Source organism: Musca vetustissima, unplaced genomic scaffold, assembly GCF_032173495.1.
Source record: "Musca vetustissima isolate MV318-11 ecotype Yass unplaced genomic scaffold, APGP_CSIRO_Mvet_v1 utg58485, whole genome shotgun sequence".
In the NCBI taxonomy this organism is placed as follows: domain Eukaryota; kingdom Metazoa; phylum Arthropoda; class Insecta; order Diptera; family Muscidae; genus Musca; species Musca vetustissima.
Window position 1 is genome coordinate 25,472 of NW_026883305.1, and position 12,630 is coordinate 38,101.

General features: G+C 32.3%; 1 non-coding gene across 1 annotated transcript; it reads left to right on the forward strand.

Annotated features, from left to right (window-relative positions):
- The first annotated feature begins 10,399 nt into the window (after nucleotides 1-10,399).
- Nucleotides 10,400-10,479, forward strand: Trnal-uag (transfer RNA leucine (anticodon UAG)). Its single transcript has one exon. It is a non-coding gene; the product is annotated as a tRNA-Leu (tRNA).
- Nucleotides 10,480-12,630: the final 2,151 nt, after the last annotated feature.

A 12,630-nucleotide genomic window follows, 5' to 3' on the forward strand; every position in this document is an offset into this window, starting at 1 on the left:
TGCCAAGTTTCGAGAAAATCGGTTCAGATTTAGATATAGCTCCAATAAATGGTGCACCAGTGTTCCTATATACATTTCGATTTGCATGAAATTTGGCACAGCGTACTGAATTAGGTTCAGAATGATGTGTGCCAAGTTTCGAGAAAATCGGTTCAGATTTAGATATAGCTCGTCCTTTTTAAGGTAAATGGTGCACCAAAGTCCCTATATATCTTTCGATTTGCATGAAATTTGGCATAGAGTACTGCATTAGGTCCAGAATGATGTGTGCCAAGTTTCGGAAAAGTTGGTTCTGGTTTCGATATAGCTGCAACATATTCATATATATTCGTCCGATTTTACATAAATGGTGCGTTATATTGAAATTGATGTAGATGCTGTCATAGCTTTCATATGTATTTTGAATGGATGTCTAAATGATATTAAAATTTTAACAGTGCGGCGAGCGAAGTCGTTTTTCATAAATTTGTCCCATGGTACGAAGTCGACTTTAAATCTGCCCGAATGAAATTAAATTTATCATAGGTTGCAGAAATACCTGCGTATGTTCCCTGGAGGGGATACGTATGTACAATATACCCAAAGTGGTGAAGGGTATCATATAGTCGGCCCAGCCCGACTTTACTGCTTTCCTTACTGGTTTTAACTTAGTTTTTGGTCAAAAATCGTAAAGGTCCGACATTTTGTTAATTTTAGAGCGAAGTCAATAATCCTAGTTCATACGAGAGCCAGACATGTACTCTTTCTAACACCGTTGGAATTTTCGGATTCCGATGTTCCAGTGAGGAGTTATCATGCCCGCCATCAAAAATAAGGACTTTTCTTTAATTACAAAAAACAACAACAAAACAATATCAAAAATTTTTTGTAAATTATTTTTCTTCTATTCTAAATCGTCAATTATATATGTGCAAAGTTACAAACCTTAACAAGCATTGGTATTGATTTTCCAGCCCATTGAACATTTTGAAACATTAAAGTCGAGAATGGGTGGGGTTCCCTTAATTGATACCAATTTTTTGTCGTATGTACTCGGATGTGGTAGTTACATGTAAATATTTACAGGTGCTTACGTATTCAGTTATTATTTAGTAACGCATAACCCCACTAGAAGGCAAAAATATAGCGCTGATCGCTTTGAAATTTTCCATGAAGATCCAGGTATGGTCAAGGACCACGCCTTTAATTTTCCGTTATGATCAGATACTCACATTGTGTGTTTTTTTTCGAGTCGATCTATAGAATACAATTGAAAGCCGAACATCACAACACAACCCACGGTGAAGGGAATCTGGACAAGTAATAAAAGAGCTGTACAGATTATAAAAAAAATTTGTTGACCTCTAGACGGTCAAGAAAGTGCAAATATTGCCCATGCTCAGAATATAGAAGCACAGAAAGTTAGATTTTCGTGGAAGTTGTGTAGGGTATCATATGGTCGGGCCCGTCCGACTATACCGCCCCGCTCACTGGTTTTTGATTGGTCATCGTGGAGAAGTATTTTTTTTAATAGTCAGGATTGATTACAAAGATAAATATCACAATAGGGGAGGATTTTTAAGGAATGATTTTTAATGGTTTTTTTAAAGACCATTGCGACTATACACGTATATTTAAAAAAACAACAGATAGATGTTCTTTACACTCGATTCTTAAAGAATTTTTAATTTTTCCATGTCCAAATGGAAGTGAGCTTCGGTGACTTGTTGACCCAACAGACACAAAACCAAAAAGGCCAAGAAAGCAAAATATTTGTTGAAGTTCATTATGTCGATATTAAACGAATTCACAAATCTGAATAATGATTTCATAAAAATGTCTCTTTGTTTATATAGAAAAATTGTAGTAATTACAAAGAAATTTTTTTTACAAAACAATTTATCAACGTAGAATTAAAATATTAAGAAAAACTATTAATTGTATCATAGGCAGTTTTTTATTTATGTGTCTTTTGTTTGATAAGCAAAAAATAATTAGGGAAGGTACAAGTGTTTCCGTTAAATCAATTCGTGTAATCAAATTAATTAATAATTAACACTGATAATATTTGGGAATTTGAAATTTTTGTATTTTGAATTGATAAGAAATTACGAGAGATGGTAATGTAAAATTTGATAAAAACACAGTAGTAAATGCGGGAACGTGATTTAAAAATTGTGATTTAATGATCCAAATTTTAAAACTATATCAAAAACGCATTTATATGTCACTTAAATCAATATTTTTGAAATGTAGCTAATGTTATGAACATACCTCCCAAGTTGTGATTGATAGCATACATTTTCAATTAAAAACCTATACAAAAACAACATCATATATTTTATCAGTGACAATTTTTATGGAAGAATAAAGGTGTATTTTAAAAAAATTTTATATGAACCAGTAACAATACAATATACTATCCACATATTCCAACCGAATTAGATTGATAACAAACATTTTTTGAAAGATCGGAACGATAATCATTCAAAAATATAAAGGTGGATTATTATGAAATATTTTTATCGAAGAAGTCCTATAATCGTCAATTATTGTATTATGTGATTTGAAAGGTAATTAGCTGCTCTTAAAGCGAGGGTTTTTAAAGAATATCCAACAATGAAAATAGAAAAATGTCTGCATATAACCAAATAATTTTTTACTAATACCTATACTGTTTCCATAAATCTCTTCGCTTGTAACTAATAGTTAAATTCGAGGTAGAATAATTTTGTCTTTAACGAAATATTTCTAAGATGCAGTCTTATTGAATAATTTCCATTTAAAAATTTGTTAACATAAGTGATCCATGCAAATTTGTACCGCTTCACTTGACGACAAGGTGAAACAAGCGAATTTTTTTGTAATCAGGTCTTTATTTGGTGTGTACGCATACATTTGACAGCTATTGGTTTTTGAAAGTCTTTTGCTAGTTAGGAACATGTAATAAATTATTGTTTTTGACCATCCGCATGGACAAATTATAACGACGTTTTTTGTTTAGTGGACATCCTCGAAGAAAGGTCAATGAAACTGGGATTGTGGCTTTATACATATTAACTATATGTGATATTAAACTTCTGGGGAAATTACATTCTTCAGACATCTCTCTTAGTGATATTCCAATCGTATAATCGCCAACAATAAGTTTTTTTTTGTCCACAAGGCGTTTTTTTAACCCCAACCGAATTTATCACTTGTCATTTCTATTTGTTTTATTTGGTACATTTTAGTACTTCTCGTACCCTTCTAGTTCGAATTTCCAAAAACCCAGCCTTATCTCACGCCTACACACCAACAACAACCCACACACAAATGTCAAGCCTCAGCCGTTTCGTCTGGGCGATGATCTGTCAGTCACTCACTCACTTTACAGTAAGCTCTTTTACATATAAATATATATTATATACTGATTTCTCTTGTTCAGCGATTTATACTAAAATGTAATGGAGAATATTTTTGTCCTTTGTGGTGGTGGTACAAATTTTAAATACTCGCAATAAGATCGGTTTAAACCCTTAAATGAGTTTTCATATTTCTAATATTTTTGACGTTGAGGCAGATTTTCGAGTTTTGGTCTATTTTGGAAATAAAACTTTATGACGAACAATTTTGTAGAATTTTCTAAATTACTATAATTCATTTCTGGAAAATAAGACCGAAAAGACCACTTTAGAGAGTCGACTGAGGGTTAATGTATTCTACAAAAATATTCCTCTTATTTATATCTGTAATATTGCCAAAGAAACCATATACCTAAAATGCAAAGATTTCGAGAAATCTTAATCCGAATATTTTCAAATGGCTTTGAAATGAGAAATATTGTGATGCCCTCTATGGCAAAGAATATTTTACAAGGATTTAAAAAACAAATACTTTTGGACACCATCAGCCTATTATTACTGGTCTTATATTGAATAATATTGTTTATATATAGCCAATTTTTGGTGCTCTATAAGCGTGCATAAAAATAACATATTTTTAAAGAAGTGCCTTAACCGTAGAATTTTATTTTTTATACCCTTTACAACATTGTGGTACAAGGTATTATGCCTTTGTGCATATGTTTGTAACAAGCAAAAGGAAACGAGATAGACACCCTTTAAGAATATGCATAGAATCACTTTCTGAGTAGATTTATTCATGTCCGTTTGTTCGTATTAAATTGTAAATTGCATTTATAATCCGATTTCAGTGAAATTTGGCACAGGTCACTTATATGGTCCAAAGTCCTATTGAAATTGGAGAAAATCGGTTCAGATTAAGATATAGCTCCCATATATATTTTGATTGAGGTTAAATTTTGATTAGATTGTTTTAAATCGATTTTCATAAATGTGTTCCATTGTATTCACAAATACCTTCGAAAAGGCGACGCTAATTAGAAGACAATTAGCTGCTATGAAAGCGAGGACTTTAAAATATGTTGCTGCAATTTTTGAATTTTTTTTACAATCTTGGATTTTTACAATATTGAAAGGAACATTGGACCATATGGACGTGGATGGTAATAGAATATTCTTTGAAGGACTATTGGGGCTACAATGGTTTCTTGTCACTGTATTTTAAGCCAGAATTAAATAAACATAATTTTGAAGGACCATCATTAAAATATATGTCGATGTTTTCGGACTATTCTTGAAGGATATTTGTAAAGACTATTATTTTAAACACATCTGGTGCCATATATGGGTGGTTGTTACATTATATTTTTAAGGACAATAGGCACGCTCTTTCACTTTGATTTTTGATGAATATTTATTGAATATGACCCAATCTTTTAGCGTAAATTTCAAAAGAATATATATTGAATGATGATGTGATCTATATACGCAAACATCGAGGCGTAAGGTTTTTATGTAGCCTGTGGAATATAATTTTTCTCAAAGACCGATGGATGCTATTTCATCTTTAAGAAACCCTCAAAGAGTAATATACTCATTTTTATTTAGGTGTTCTTTTTAATTTTTTATTTAATTTCCAAATACAATTTAAGCTGCAATAGCGCCAGCAACAGCAGATCCAACTGCAATAACTTTTTTGGCGGTACTGACATGATCAGCTACTTTCTCAACATGTCTGATACCCTTGTGCTGTAAATAGAATATGTTACGTTATAATTCGTATTGGATCATTTTATCAGAACTTACCACTTCATGACCAAAATGGCCCAGGAAATGAGCTTCGGTAGCTTGTTGACCCAACAGGCACAAAACCAATAGGGCCAAGAAAGCAAAATATTTGTTGAAGTTCATTGTGCGATATTGAAGAAATTCACAAAACTGAATAATGATTTCAAACCCCTTTCTGTTTGTTTATATAGAAAATTTGTTGTAATTAGAAATGAAAGTTTTTTTTTTCTTTTTGTTCAAAACAATTTATCAAAGTGGAATTAAAATATTAACAAAAACTATTAATTGTATCATAGGCGGTTTTTATATTTTTTTCTTTTGTTTGATAAGCATACAAATGATTAGAGAAGGTACAAATGTTTTCAATTAATGAATTCGTGTGAAAAAATTAATTAAAAATTAGCCCTGATAACATTTAGGATCTGAATTTTTTGTATTTTGAATTGATAACGAATTGCGTGGGCTAATTGTGTAAAATTTGATAATTTCAAATAGTAAATACGTGAACGTGACTATAAAAAAATGTATGGGACGAGAGTTAATTTGAGGGAATGGGTACCCAGATTTCAAAATTATATCAAAACGCATTAATATGTCACTTACATGGACATATCAATAAACCTCCCAAGTTTTAGTTAAGAGTATATCATGGCAGGATATCGGTTGCTATATTTTAATATATCAATTTAATATCCACAATTTCAATTAGAAATCTATGCAAAAACAATCTCATTACGACGTAATATCGATTCAGGAAAACTATTATTTTGTTAATTTTCGAATCATAACAATTGCGTATTCGTAGCAGACAAGGGTTGCTGCCCCTCTGTCTCTCACCATGCCTTTCAGCAACATTTTCGCAATCACAATGTTTTAGCCTTTTGTTAACGATGTCATAAAAAATCGAAGGTAATAAAATTTACGACATAAAATATTGCTATTATATGTTTCCTACTGCATACATTTAATACTACTACCGCTTCTATTATTTTTTACGATAAAAAAACAACACCGAAAAAAAACAAAAAAAACTATGGACCTAGTGTTGCTATTGTTTTTCGCTTTTCTTTTCTCGTTTTATTTATTTAGCAATGAATATGCATTTGATTTTTGGATAATGAATGTTTTATTGATGCCTTTATCGGCGACATCTTTGACAGAAACGTCGTCATCATCATCGTGGAAGCAACAATGGCCCTGAGAAGGTACGTCATATTCATCCTTCAAATCTTTAGCGAACATCATCATTATTGGCATTGTTGCCTTATTGTTTTGGTGGAGGGGTTGAATGTTTATCCTTCCATCTTGTGGGGTGGGGGAAAACATTTTCCTATGCTCTCTCCTCTCTCTATCTCTGGTCGTGACATTTAACCAAACATTTTGTACTCGTTGTTTTTATGGCCTTTTGTGGGTCATGTCATGTTAAAAGGTTTTCCAAGTGACTCTATTGACTCTTTATATTATTCGTGTGGATTTTCTCTCCTCCTCCTGCTTGTGTGAATTCCCGGTGACTTTTGATTTCCGTTTCGTCAATCCAATGACCTTATTTTTTATAGTCGCACATTTTTTACAACTTATTTTTTACGACAATTCAGTTTGTTATTCGTTTCAACGCAGTAGTTGCGTCTGTCTCGTGGTGAATATTTTTTTATGATCGATTTGCATTGCAAATCTAACCGAGAGAAGTGAGAAAAACAACAACGAACAGGAAGAAATTACAAGCATTTCACTCACTAAGTGTCGAAGCGCATAATCACGGTGGGAATGTTTTTATGCAAAAATGTCGTGAAAATTATTGCAAGCATCATAAAATTCGCCATATAAATAAACAGAAATAAAAAGAAATACATGAAATCATAGATTTATCACTGCCGATAAAATTGCATTTATTAAGCAATATTTTATTTTTTTTTGCTTTTAAATATTCGTCATTGCTGAAGGCCCTATTTTAGTGCTTAATCTTTTTATGGACAAGGGATTGTGCCCCGTTTGATGAAAATATGGTTTGTTTATTATTTCAAATTTGAAAAATCGATTATTGTATGTAAGCATGGGATACAGATCGATGCACTTGGGGTGACATATTTAACATGGAGAGTGGAAATTTCAATTCCTTCCGAATTTGGCAGTAAATTAAGTCAGAAACAACCTTATGCAAAATATTATACCATTTAAAAAATTTTCGATTATATTGGATTCATACAACGACTCCAGAGATTTGATCATAGCAAATTATCATATCTAGATATTTAAATTTAATATCACTTATCGGACGTATAAAATAAATCTGGTCAATGTTTAGGGCTATCTCGCTTTAAAAGGCGAATCGCAGAAACCTTTCATATTAAACTGCTTTTAATTGTTTGAAAAGAAAAAAGTGGTTAACTTCGATCCGGCCGAACTTTTTGTACCCAACACCTTGGGATGCACATTTAATATTTCTTTAACCCTACGGTCAATAACCAACAAATTATTCGTGGATCAATATAGTGCTGTTGTTCATTTACAAACTGGATTATCATGCGATTTTTTTAATTAGTCTACAAGGATCACCACACTGTGGTACAGGGTATTATGTCTTTGTGCATATGTTTGTAACATGCATGTCCGTCCGTCTTTCTGTTAATTGTAAACAAAGTACAGATCGCATTTATGACCCGAATTAAATGAAATTTGGCACAGCTCATTTATTTGGCTAAGGAAATTGGGGAAAATCGTTTCAGATTTAGATATAGCTTCCACATATATTTTCGTCCGATTTAATGTAAATCGAGCACCAAAGTCCATATATATCTGTCGATTTGCACAGAATTTGGCACAACGTACTGAATTAACTCTAGAATGATGTGTGTTAAGTTTCCTGAAAATCGGTTCAGCTTTAGATATAGCTCCCAAATATATTTTCGTCCGATTTAATGTAAATGGTGTACTAAAGGTCCTGTATACCTTCGATTTGGATGAAATTGGGCACAGCGTACTGAATTATGTCTAGAATGATGTGTGTTATGCTTCGTGAAAATCGGTTCAGGTTTAGATATAGCTCCCATATATATTTTCGTCCGATTTAATGTAAATGGTGCACCAAAGTCCTTATATATTTTTCGATTTGCACGAAATTTGGCTCAGCGAATTGAATCAAGTCTGAAATGATGTGTGTTAAGTTCTGTGAAAATCGGTTCAGATTTGGATATATCTTCTATATATTTTTTTCCGATTTTAGGTAAGTGATGCACCAAGGACCCAAATATGGCCGATAGGCACAAAATGTACTGATGTTAGTAAAACCTAAGGCGAGGAATGTTTCATTGAAATCGGTTCAGATTTAGATGTAGGGGTGAATGATGCACCAAAGACCCAAGATATGGCCGATATACACAAAACGTGCTGAAATTAGTATAAACTAATCTGTAACAAGTTTGGTTGAAATCGGTTTAGATATAGCTTCCATTAATATTTTCGTCCGATTTTAAGTAAATGGTGCCCTATATTGTGCCCAGCGCACAACATTGAGAATAGAATGACGTAACTGCTTTATGTAGAAATGTAGAAATTCAGGCATAGCCCATATATTCGACCGACTTCATGCTTATTGGATCTCAAAGTATCGACGAGTGTCCGATTGAGATTTTCTTTAAATCGATTTAGATAATTTTGTTTCATTCTGTATTAATCCAAATGAAGAGTTTAGTATAAGTTACAGAATGACATGTTTTTTTATTGATCTAAGTCGGTTCACATTTGGATATAGATCACATATTTCAGTTCATTCAATTTCATGTCAATGAACCCTCGAAAATGCGACGTCCGTTAGAATACATCTGTTGAATATACCCAAAGTGGTGAAGAGTATCATATAGTCGGTTCCGTCCGGGTTTACTAGTTTTCCTTACTGGTTTTTAATAGAATTGGGCAATCTAGTTCACTTAGCGGAACGATCTTTCTCGTTCCTTTTATAAAATGAAATGAAGCTACAGAATTCTACTGCAGGACGATAATCACAAAATACTTTTGTTTATAAGTAAATAAAAATATTTAAAACAAAAAAAATTAACTATTTACACAATTCTGTGGAAATAAAGGAACGAGATCAGAAAAAAAAGAACGAGGAAAAAAGGAAAAGAAAAAAGAACGAGATCAAAAAGGAACGAGATCAGAAGAAGGAACTATATTAATTAAAGAGCTGGAACTAGTTCCGATCTTCTTTTCTCGGAATAGTTCCAATGAACTAGTTCGTTCCGGATTTCAAGAGACGGACATGTATAAATCGACATATTATTTTATTACTATAATGAATATTATACTTTTAGGGTAAATTTTAATATAATGGTGGTGGATGGTTTGAAATGACATCTTTGGAAAATTTGGATATTTTGTACCTTAAACCTATTCGACTGATTCCCTTGTTAAGTCAAAATAAAATATATGTGATTCAGACCAGCTCAATCATTCAATCATTACCCCACTATTACTTATGTGAGAAGATTATGGTAATATTTTCGCTTTTCGTCATTTGGGTTGAGATCGGGTGAATTGTGTGAATGATCCAATTGGTTTAGAATATGGTTAAGCAGTCATGTGTTGCTGAAAGGCCCAAATTTGATCTAAGCCCAATTGGGAGCTAGGACATTCAAAATACGTAAATCTGATCGATTTTTTCGTTTAGTTGATAATCGAAAAATTCAATATTACGCTAATAAAATTTTTCTGTGTGACAGTAAACGAGAATTCACCATATGAAGCGACTTTTGAAAAGATAAGCATTGAATCAGGGGCACCAGCATTGGTCTACACTCTAAGATACCCAAATGACAAATTACAACCACATTGGTTGGAAACAGCCATCCACTCCTTTGGTGGAGAATGGGATTATGAATTCGTTAAGATCTTAATCAATTTGATATAAACAATTTTGTTAAATATAGTATGATTAAACAAAACCAACAACCTCCCACCCCTAAAATAGGCACCAAATTGTGGGTTTATTATTTTTAATTATAGCTTTTCAAAAAAAAAAAAAAAAAAATAATAATAAAATAAAATGCTTTCATATACATATCTCTCATATGGCAAATTATTTACAACAAAACGCTGTTGTTTTTCATTCTAATGTATACATTTTGCAAACCATGCTGTTTGCTTGCAAACGTTGAACAATAGAACAAACAATTTGTTAAAATGCAATATGAAACTATTAATAGAAACAATACAAGTAAACTATAATAGAAAAATAGTGTCGTATCTAACGTGGCTTAGATATAAAACAGACATTTGGCAAAGTACCACCACAAGGCAGCGTGGCCGAGCGGTCTAAGGCGCTGGTTTTAGGCACCAGTCCGAAAGGGCGTGGGTTCGAATCCCACCGCTGTCACAAATATTTTGTCGCATGTGTATAAAATTTTTAAAAATTTGTAACATTAGTAATGTACCACTTAATGTAGTTATTATTCATATTTATTTCGTTACGTCCAACATTAACTATTCCTCGAGTCATAATTGACGTTAATCATAATCCTAAAAAAAACCAATATATGTTATATTGTCATATTTTAAATACATATGGGGTTATCTATTGAATTTTTTGAAGAAGCTAAAAAATGTCAGTTTTTATCGTAACATTTGAATTGGAATTAATATAAATTCTCCGAACTCAATAGTATCAAATATAGCTCGGGTGGATTCCACAAGATGAATACTAGACCATAACAATTCTATTCAGATTTATGTTGATGCATTTCTCAAATGCTACAGTTGGATTGCCAATATATTTGCTACTATTTTTAGGGTTCCTGGACACTAATATTATAAGGAAATCTAACTTTTATTTTTTTTTAATTTTACAAAATATTTTTTAATTTTACAAAATATTGAATATAATTTACTATTCCTTGTGGCTTATGGGTTGCAAATATGATTGGAAAACATAGTCGACATAGGTATACTTTTTTGCTATGTTCCATATATCAAGATCTCAAGATCCCGCTTAGGACCAAATAGTTGCCACCGTCGTAATAACCGACAATTTAACTCGTTTTATATATAAAAATGTACATTTTATACACATACAATAATTTTTTATTAAAAATATAATAAAATATTTTCATTTTCAAAATCTCGTCGCTTTACAGATTTTCAACGGACAACAATTGCTTCTTACACGACTTGTTTATTGGACTCAGTGACTAAGGAAGATTTGTCTACAGAAAAAATCAAACCTCAGAGTCTAAGGATGATTCCTTTATAGAAAACCAGTAAGTAAAGTTCGAAAGTCGGACGGAACCGACTATATGGAGCTATATATAAACACATGGACCTAATTGAGTAACCGTTGCATACACCATTTGTTTTTTGTTATCACTATATTCAATTTAATACCCATGCCAAATTTCGTGTAACCACCATTTACATAAAATCGAACGAAAATATACATAAGACCTATATCAAAATCTGAACCGATTTCTACATTATTCTTTTTCTCAATAGTAATCGCTATGCAAAATTTTACGACTATATATAAGGGAGCTATATCTTAATCAGAACCGATTCGAGCAAATTCCAATCGGACAAATATTGGGAGTTTGGTGCATCATTCACATAAAATCGAACGGCCATATATATGGAAGCTATGTCTAAATCTGAACCGATTCGAACAGAACTCCACACACATAAGCATGGACATGATTCAGTGCGCTGTGCAAAATTTTGTGCCAATCGGACACATATTGGGAGTTTGGTGCATCATTTTCATAAATCTGAACCGATTTTCCCAAATTTAATAGGGTTCGTCCTTGGGCCAAATAAGTGGACTGTGCCAAATTTCATCCAAATCGGGTCATAAATGCGACTTGTACTTTGTTAACAAAAATGCATGGACGAACGGACAGACGGACATGCGTAAATCGACTCAAAAAGTGGTTCTATGCATATTATCAAAAGGAACCATGGGTCTACCTCGATTCCTTTTGCCTGTTACAAAAATATGCACAAAGACATAAAACCTTGTACCACAATGTGGTGAACATTTATTCACCCGAGAACATAAAACTTCTCCACTAAGTCGGATTTCAAATTATATGAACTATTGCGAAAGGCAGTTTGGCTTTTCGATTCTTTTTCGGAAATAAAAGGACTTTCCACAACAGTATGTCTGTTTATGAAACTAACTTATATTCGAGAAATCTCTGATATATTCATGGAATATTATTTTCGAAATCATTTTCTGTGATAAAGTATTTTCATAATCACTGTTTTATATTTTTATTATCTTTGCAATTTCAGTTTTGGTCACCAGTGTATATGAAAAGACCACATCGTGCTGGAGGATAAAAAGGTTCGGCCCGGACGAACTTAAGGTCTTCCTACTTGTTTTTATTGTGGTTATTTTTAAAAGTCAGTTGATTATTACGTTTAAAAATAATTACTTAAATACAAATTAATATATAATACTTCTAATTCGACTAATTTTTGAATCCTGACTTCAAGAACAAGAAAATATAGTTCTACATTTACGTGTATCACAAAT